This window comes from Lathyrus oleraceus, chromosome 7 (genome assembly GCF_024323335.1).
Source record: "Lathyrus oleraceus cultivar Zhongwan6 chromosome 7, CAAS_Psat_ZW6_1.0, whole genome shotgun sequence".
Classification (NCBI taxonomy): Eukaryota; Viridiplantae; Streptophyta; class Magnoliopsida; order Fabales; family Fabaceae; genus Lathyrus; species Lathyrus oleraceus.
Genome location: NC_066585.1, coordinates 216,380,435 through 216,390,339, shown reverse-complemented (window position 1 = coordinate 216,390,339; position 9,905 = coordinate 216,380,435). Strand labels below are relative to the sequence as shown.

At 40.4% G+C, this 9,905-nt stretch overlaps 1 non-coding gene across 1 annotated transcript; it reads right to left on the bottom strand.

The window, feature by feature from the left end:
* Nucleotides 1–825: 825 nt before the first annotated feature.
* LOC127108847 (small nucleolar RNA R71) lies at nt 826–932 on the bottom strand. The gene has a single exon (XR_007796353.1). It is a non-coding gene; the product is annotated as a small nucleolar RNA R71 (small nucleolar RNA).
* Nucleotides 933–9,905: the final 8,973 nt, after the last annotated feature.

Here is a 9,905-nt window from a genome sequence, read left to right as displayed (position 1 = left end):
CCCTCCAATCTTAGAACGATCATCAGCCTTAGATTTACATAGTAACATTAGATAACGATATGTTCGATTATTAGTCCTTGTAGGTTCGATAATCTTTAAAACTACACGATAGGACTGTGCACTTGCAGTCACGATTCCCATAGACTTACTAAGTCGCGATCAAGTTTTTGGCGCCATTGCCAGGGACTAATTTAGTCGATATCGTAACTCCAGTGTTGCCCAGTATAGACTAAGGCAAACAATTATTTTTCCCTTTCTACATTTGTCGAGTGTATGCCAAGTACTCGCTCTCAAGGAGAGAAATGAAAGCTACAGTTCGACGAACCTGAGCGTTATCTTAGATTAGAACGCCGAATACGAGACTTGATACGAAAACATCGTATTAAGCTAAATCTTCCTGACCTTAACATCCCTACTTCTGAATCAGTTATTCAACCAGAGATGGCCGAAGGAGTGCAAAACCGTCCTCTTAAGTACTATGCAATCCCTTCGCAGGATGAACCACATAACAACATCGCTGCCCCTGCCATCGAGGCCAATAATTTTGAGCTAAGACCTCCGCTGTTGTCAGCTGTATAGCAAAACCAATTTCCAGGTAGTCCCACGGAGGACCCGAACCTACATTTGTCAGTATTTTTGTAATACGCAGACACAGTGAAAGCGAATGGTGTCAACCCAGAAGCTATAACACTACGTCTTTTCCCATTTTCATTAAGAGATAGAGCTAGAGCTTGGCTCCGGTCTCTACCATCCAATTCTGTCGCTACGTGGAACGAGTTGAAGAAAGTCTTCTTAGCCCGATATTTCCCACCTAGTAAGACGGCTATGCTAAGAGCCCAAATAAACGGGTTTAAACAAAAGGATAATGAATCACTTTTTGAAGCTTGGGAGAGATACAAAGACATGATGGGGCTTTGTCCACATCACGGTCTAGAAGAATGGTTGATCATCCATACCTTTTACAACGGTCTCTTGTACAATACAAGATTGACAATAGACGCCGCCACAGGTGGCGCACTGATGGATAAACCATACAATGAGGCCTATCAACTCATCAAAAGTATGGCCCATAATCATTACCAATGGGGCGGCATCGAAGGGCGGCATGTACGAATTAAGTAGTCTTGACCATGTCAATGCCAAGGTAGATGCTCTTACTCAGAAGATAGACAGCTTGACCATAACACCAGCAGCCACCGTGGCTGCCTAGCACTAAACCGCGAGATATGCGGAGTTCAAGGGCATACTGCCCCAGAATGTCAACTCTTGACAGGAACCTCCACAGACCAGGTAAATTATGCTCAAGGAAACCCTTACTCAAACACCTATAACCCAGGTTGGAAGAACCATCCTAACTTTTCGTACAAAAACAATAACGCATTGTATACACCTAACCAAGCACCTACTGTACCACCAGGATATCATAAAGCTGCCACAAATACTCAAAATGCTCCTAGGAAATCAAACTTAGAAATAATGATGGAAAAATTCATAGCTACCCAAGCCCAAACAAATAAGGATTTCCTAAATCAAAACATACACACTAGTGAGCAAATCAAGCAGTTAGCAAACAAGGTAGACGCATTAGCCACCCACAATAAAATGTTGGAAACACAAATCTCGCAAGTGGCTCAACAACAAGCACCTACTACTGCTCCTGCAGGCACATTTCCTAGACAACCACAACCAAACATGAAAGGTCATGCAAATGCTATTATACTACGAAGTGGGACAGAACTAGACGGACGAACCGACCCTAGAACTAAAAACCCATACATGCATCAAGATCCTGGTAAGGTAACTGAAAAGGAAGACGAACAAGAGGAAGATAAAAACGAAGAGGTCGTAGAGAAAGAAGAACCTTATGTGCCTCCACCACCGTATAAACCCCATATCCCTTATCCTCAAGGACTTGTTAAATCTAAAAGTGTAGGGCAATTTAAAAAATTCGTAGAGCTTCTAAAACAATTGAATATCACAATACCCTTTACAGAAGTCATCACTCAAATGCCCTCATATGCTAAGTTTCTCAAAGAAATCTTATCTAATAAGAAGAAGATAGAGGATAACGAAATAGTTACACTTACTGCTGAGTGTAGCGCCATAATACAAACCAATATGCCTCATAAGCTGAAAGACCCAGGTAGTTTCTCCATACCCTGTGTAATTGGAAAGTTTGTCATCGACAAAGCACTTGCGACTTAGGAGCCAATATTAGTTTAATGCCATTGTCCATATGCGAAAGGCTAAAAATGGGAGAATTAAGACCTACGAGAATGTCTGTACAACTTGCAGATCATTCTGTTAAATTTCCCGTAGGTATGCTAGAAAACATTCTGGTGCGCATAGGACAATTCTATATTCCTACTGGTTTTATAATCATGGATATAAAAGAGGATTCCAACATCCCTATCATATTAGGAAGACCATTCCTAGCTACAGCCGGAGCTATTATAGATGTTAAGAAAGGCAAACTAACCTTTGAAGTTGGTGAGGAAAAAGTCGAATTCATTTTGACACAATTCCTAAAGGCACCAGCTATAGACGATACATGTTGTCTGCTAGATGTCATCGATGAATGCATAAGAGAGATCGAGAATGAACAAACATCATACTCCAAAATACTGAAAATTCCAAGGCCTCCTACTTTTGAAGATGAAAATTTAAGTAAGGAATACCAAGATGACAGCCTAAGCGAATGCCTAGCACTAACGCCCGATCATATGCCTTGCCCAAAGAAACCAGCCCTAGAACTTAAGACGTTACCCAAAAATCTAAGGTACAAATTCCTAGACACTAAACTTGAGCGACCTGTAATAGTGAATGCAGACTTAGGGCAGATAGAGACCGAAAAGCTTCTACACATTTTGAGAAAATACCCCACTACTTTAGGCTACAATATCTCAGATATAAAAGGAATAAGCCCTTCCATATGCATGCATCCATAATGCTAGAAGAATACAGTAAGACCTCTAGAGAACATCAAAGAAGGATAAATCTCATTCTGAGTGATGTAGTAAAGAAAGAAGTGCAAAAACTATTAGAAGCAGGTATTATCTACCCGATATCCGATAGTCAATGGGTCATCCCAGTATATGTCGTACCAAAGAAGGGAGGCGTCACAGTTGTGAATAATGAAAAAGGAGAATCTATAGCACAAAGAATGGTTACTGGAAGTAGAATGTGTATTGATTATAGAAAATTAAGCAAAGCCACTCTGAAGGATCATTTTCCTTTACCGTTTATCGATCAAATGCTTGAAAAATTGGCTAAGCATTCTCACTTCTGCTACCTAGACGATTATTCAGGATTTTTCCAAATTCCTATTCATCCCGACGACTAAGAGAAAATGACCTTCACATGCCCCTATGGTACATTCGCCTACCGACGAATGCCATTTGGACTGTGTAACGCTCCCGCAACATTCCAAAGATTCATGGTGTCAATTTTCGTTGATTTTATAGATGACATCATGGAAGTCTTCATGGATGATTTCTCTGTATGCGGACAAAGCTTTAAAGGTTGCTTATCGAATATTGAAATGGTACTTAAAAGATGCGTAAAAGTGAAACTCGTGCTAAATTGGGAAAAATGTCATTTCATGGTCCGACAAGGAATCGTACTCAGACACATAGTATCCGACAAGGGGATTGAAGTCGACAAGGCTAAAATAGAAGTTATAGAAAACCTCCAGCCTCTGAAAACCGTAAGAGAAATACGAAGCTTCTTAGGACACGCCGGTTTCTACCGGCGATTCATTAAAGATTTCTCAAAAATCACCAAACCACTGACTGGCCTATTGGTGAAAGACGCCGAATTCATCTTTGACGACAAATGCCTAGCGGCGTTTGAACAACTGAAAACAGCTCTTATTACCGTACCTATCATGCAACCGCCCGATTGGAGATTACCCTTTGAAATCATGTGTGACGCTAGTGACTATGCTGTAGACGCAGTCATAGGACAAAGAAGGGATAAGAAACTTCATGCAATATACTATGCAAGTAGAACCCTAGACCCTGCACAGATGAACTACGCCACCACAAAAAAGGAACTTTTAGCTGTAGTGTTCGCTCTGGATAAATTCTGTTCCTACCTAGTAGAAGAAAAGATAATTATCTATACCGATCCTGCTGTAATTAGGTACCTGTTAAACAAAAAGGACGCCAAACCAAGACTCCTAAGGTGGATCTTACTATTAAAAGAGTTTGACCTAGAAATCAAGGATAAAAGGGGCACTAAAAACGTCGTGGCCGATCACTTGTCAAGAATGGAAGGTATTGAACCTGAACGAGTGCCTATAAACGATGATTTTCCGTACGAAAAACTCATAGCCCAACTGGAAAACAATACAACTAAAGATGCGTTAACCCATAAGGATACAAAGCAAACGAGGTAGTGGAAGCAATTTACACCAAAACCACACTACCATGGTACGCTGACTTCGTCAACTACTTGGCAGTTGGGGTGCTTCCATCATACCTAACCTACCAACAAAAGAAAAAATTCCTCCACGATCTTAAACATTACTATTGGGATGAGCCTCTTCTTTTCAAGAGAGGCACCGACGAAATTTTCTGTCGATGTGTCCCAGAAGATGAGGTAGAAAATGTAATCTCCCACTGTCATTCTGCTCCCTATGGAGAACATGCAAGCACCTCGAAGACTTCCGCTAAGATCTTACAAGCCGACCTCTTTTGGCCCACTATGTGGAAATATGTCTAGATCGTGATCATAAATTGCGGCCGGTGTCAACGCACTACCAACATATCTAGACGCGACGAAATGTCGCTTAAAGGAATTTTGGAAGTAGAAGTCTTCGATGTTTGAGGAATCGATTTTATGGGACCTTTCCCATCTTCTTTTGGTAACAAGTATATCCTTGTTGCGGTCAATTACATATCAAAGTGGATTGAGGCCATAGCCTCTCCAACGAATAACACACGAGTGCTAATTAGACTCTTTAAGCATATAATCTTCCCTAGATTCGGAGTGCCGAGACTTGTCATCAGTGATGGTGGCTCCCATTTTATTTCAAGGATTTTTGAAAATCTATTACTGAAATATGGAGTCCGGCACCACGTAGCAACACCCTATCACCCACAGACGAGTGGGCAAGTAGAAGTCTCAAACCGAGAAATTAAACAAATCTTAGAAAAGACGGTTGCCACCTCTAGGAAAGATTGGTCCTCAAAATTACCAGAAGCCATGTGGGCATATAGGACAACTTATAAGACCCCAATAGGAACCACACCTTTTAAGCTAGTTTATGGGAAATCATGTCATTTGCCGGTAGAATTAGAACATAAAGCATATTGGGCCATTAAGACCCTTAATCTCAATTATATTGCCGTAGGCGAAAAAAGAATATTAGATATCCACGAACAAGAAGAACTTAGACTAGATGCGTATGAGAATGCCTGAATCTATAAAGAAAGAACAAAAAAATGGCATGACAATCGCATATCAAGGAAAGAGTTTAAGGAAGGCGACAAAGTACTTCTATTTAACTTCCGCCTCAGACTCTTTCCTAGAAAACTTCGTTCTATATGGTCTGGTCCCTTCGAAATTACCAATATCTTTCCAAATGGAGCAATAGAGATAAAAGGAAAAATGAGCGAACCATTCATAGTAAACGACCAACGTTTGAAACATTACCACAACATTGATAACAATGATTTCATTGCAAATCTAAAGCTTGCAGAGCTTCGCGCTCATTCAAAAGAATAACACCTATCATATTTCTGTCGAGCTTACGACAATAAACAAAGCTCTTGGTGGGAGACAACCCACACTCTGTCTTTAACTATTTAATTTCATTACCCAAACTTATAATTATTACTACTGCTTAATTTTCATTCCTTCTTTCTTTCTTATTTCTCATAAAGTTAATTGGTACCTTTCTTTATTATTGACCATTACTAACTTAATGTTGTTATCTACTTGATTTTATCTAGCTACTGAATATCACAATGCAACAAGTAGATTACATGGATATAGTCTTTAGAGGCAGAGCTCAAAGGAGACGTTTTGAGGCTCTAGCTCAGAGAGAAATGACACTAACCTTATACCCAGATGGACGCACCATGACCAAATTAGGTATAAGAGGCAGTGTTATGTTCCTAACTAACCAACTAGGTTGGGACACCTTTGCTATCAAAGAAAAACTTAGTTCCTACAGTAGGTTGACTTTAGAATTCTTAAGCTCCCTAGTGTACCTGCCAAACCATGGTATGGGATTTAACAAAGGCCTAATCACCTTTAGGTTATTTGATAATGACTACCGCTACACCCATAGAGAAATGGATGAACTCCTAGGATGCCCTAATGGTCCTGATACCTTTACCATTACCTAGGAAGACAGACTTATAGAGCATCAATTAGATCTCTTTTGGGGTAGCATCACAGGAAACGACCATCCCGAGCCAGACCTTATGCATTCAGAGAATATCCATAACCCTGCCATTCGTTACTTTCATAAGATCTAGCTCACACCTTATTTGGAAAGGAGCAAAACAGAACCTTTGTGTCCAAAGACGAACTCTTTATAATGTGTTGTGCATCACAGGCCCGACCTGTTAACGCTGCTACATTCATGATAGCTAATTTGTACCGTATAGCACAGGAAGACTATGGACCAATCTTAGTGGGAGGCTTTGTGACCATGATAGCAAATGCCATCAGATTGAGACAACCACTTACCAGGCTCACCCCTTTAGGTGGAATACGACCAATGAATATTAACTTTTGCTTCAACACCGGGATCATTAGGAACCTAGGTCCAGATGTGTTCGAATTTCTAATTAATCGCGAAGTAGTACACATGTTTACCCTGCCAGACCCTAAGACGAGTGTACATGATAGGAACAACTGGATCTATGATTTGGATGGACCACCAGATGCACCATATTCTCCTCCAGAGACACCCCAAATCTACGATCACTATGACAATTATCTCTCTGACGCTAAATCACACGCCCCAGTTATACCTGCTGCACCTCTCACCAATCATGTTGCTACCATCAAACCTGTTCAGATAGACGTCGCCAACCTGAGAGGCGATCTGAGCACTCTGCGCGTGAAATTCCACGACTTTATGGATGTAGTGACAGAGAACCTGGATCACATTTACCAGCATTTCTACTCGTTTGCTCCTCCTACCTGCAGTCGCCGTAATGGTTTATTTATTGGAGTATTACCGATTTACTGACTTTTATTTTATTTTCTTGTTTGGAATTTTCTTGTTATTTTTTTTATACATTGGGAATTTATTTAATTACTTCATTTCTTTTTATTCCAGTAGACGAATTATATCATCTTTTCCCGTCTACCCCATTCTTTTATTTTTCAATTTTGTGTTTTAATTTCATTTTACCATATCATGCTTATCATTCCTACCTAGTTATTAAACCATTATTCCATGCCGGTAAACTAAAATTCAATTGAAAATTATGGTCAAAGCAACTATAAAGGCACACACATAGGGAATACCACACTGCATGTGGCGCCTGCCACACACAGCTGTGGCGCCCATGTAAGGGTTGTGGCGCCCGCCACAATCCCCTAGTGGCGTCTGCCACAAACATTAAAAGTGGCGTCAGCCACTACACAAGCCTTCACGTGCACGCTGATGTATTACTGTCACATCAAATCACTTAATGGTTTGGTCCCTTGCATGCTTGACAATGACTTAAAGCCTTTTCAACCATTTTCAAAATTCTTTGACCAAGACATTGAATACCGTAAATGCAATTTATTTCATCAATAAATTTCCAACCACCATCACCTCTATATAAACCACCAACATAACCTCAACAAATCACAACTCTCATAAGCATAATTCTCCTCTCTCTTGCTATATTCTTACCATATTACACAAGAAGTGTAAATTCATCATGGCACAGATGAGGGAATACGAAATAATGTTCAGAAACGGCGAGCCAGGTGAATTACAAGAAGAGACGTACACGTCTCTAAGCGCAAGAAAGATCGAATCAACAAGGTACGCCGATGAACCCTGTTTATTTGCCTTAGGAATTCTAGATAGTGTTAACTATATGCTAGACACTTTAAATTTAAATTATTTTCTATCCCTTAAGGACCCTGTCTATGCTCAATTAACACTAGAATTCCTAAGTTCGTTAATTTTTAGTCCCACATCCAACACAAAATGTTCCAGTGGGACTGTCCAGTTTCGTTTATTCAGCGTCGAATACGCCCTTACATTTTCCCAACTAGCGGACCTACTAAATTTCCCCCATGGGGATGGCGTAGTAAGTGAGGTCCCAGATACTGAGGATTGACAACGCGCTTTCCAACCATTTTGGAGGGCAATAACCGGTAGAGTAACCCATAGTTTTGAGGGAAACAGAGCCACTTTAATTCACAATCCGGCTATTCGATATTTCCGCCAAATATTGGCGTCCACCATTTTTGGCCGAGCAAATTCTAACAAGGTGAACGAAAAAGAACTTTTTTATTTGTTCGCCACAATTTTGCCACAAAAGGTGAATACCGTCCCTTTTATGCTTTCTCACATGCAGGCCATTGTCAATGCGAAGCGAGAGCCAATTATTTTTGGAGGTTTAATAACCTCCATAGCCAGAGTCCTAGGACTCGAAGAAAAATTTCCAGGGTAACCCCGCTCCCGCATCATGCCATTGACATAGACATGGCAAGGAGCATGAAATTAATAAAACGAAGGCCAGAAGGAAAATTCAATTTAGTAATTGCAAATAATGTCTTACAAGATTTCGTCCTCCCAAATCCAAATCGCACAGATGTGCGTAACCCGGATAATTATTATTATACAAATGATCTGGTGTCTAACCAAGTCCCCGCGCACATTCCTGAGAATGTAGTTGCTGGCGGGGACACCGACGAGGATCACATTCCAGAGCAAACTGCTCCCGCTACTGACCCACACACCACACACATGTCATTTGAAAATGTTGCAGGTACATCCTCCAGTCAAAGACCCAGAAGAAGGAAAGTGGCACCAACCACTCTTGATGAGATCTATGCTGAATTGCTGCGGCGTAGCGAATTAGATGCTCAACACGACCTACAAATCCAAAACATGGAAGCTCAGCAAACTGAAATGATGCAAATCCTTTGCCAAATGCAGCATGATCAGCACGACTACGCCTTCAGAACCGAATAGAACATGTCTGGCTTGATCAATGAAATGGAAACATTGACAATGCGTGTGGAAGATCTCTAAAACTACACGCCACCTCACCAGCCAGGAAACAGTGGACGTGCATGTACACGTGGCAGAAGGCGCCGGTAGCAGGATACCCAAGTTCTACCTTTCTTTCCTATCTTATGTCGTTGCATTAGGGACAATGCAAGGTTTAAGTATGGGGGAGGAAGCTTTACCGTTTTTATTTATCGCTTTCTAGGTAGATTTAAATTATTTTTATTGTTATTTCCTTTTGTTATTTTTGTTAAAGTGTCAGTCAAGTTAAATATCAATGTGTTGTCTAGTCTTTATGCATGGTTTCCGTTATTTACTAATCCACCCATTTGCTTAAGCCATACAATTTTTTTTCGCAAAATCTAGACTTAGAGATACAGTGCATCTTTTGAAAATTCTAACATATAAATAAAACTGAGGTTGAATTGTGGAGATTTGGAAAAACTTTATAAGATCGGTATCGTTTTAACACCTTAAATCTCCCAAGTAATAAGATCGATTTGAGTACTTGTCATGCCATAGCCTTAAATTATATCCTTTAATATTTCCTTAAGTAGTTTATCTAGCAGTCAGAATCATCCTAAGCACACACTACGCAAGAAGTCGATGCAAATAAGTGCATGATTTCGGGCTTAAAAGAAGAAAAGATTATGAAATGTATGAAAAATGTTGTTCCCTCTAAGTTAGGTAATCCTCACCCGGTCAT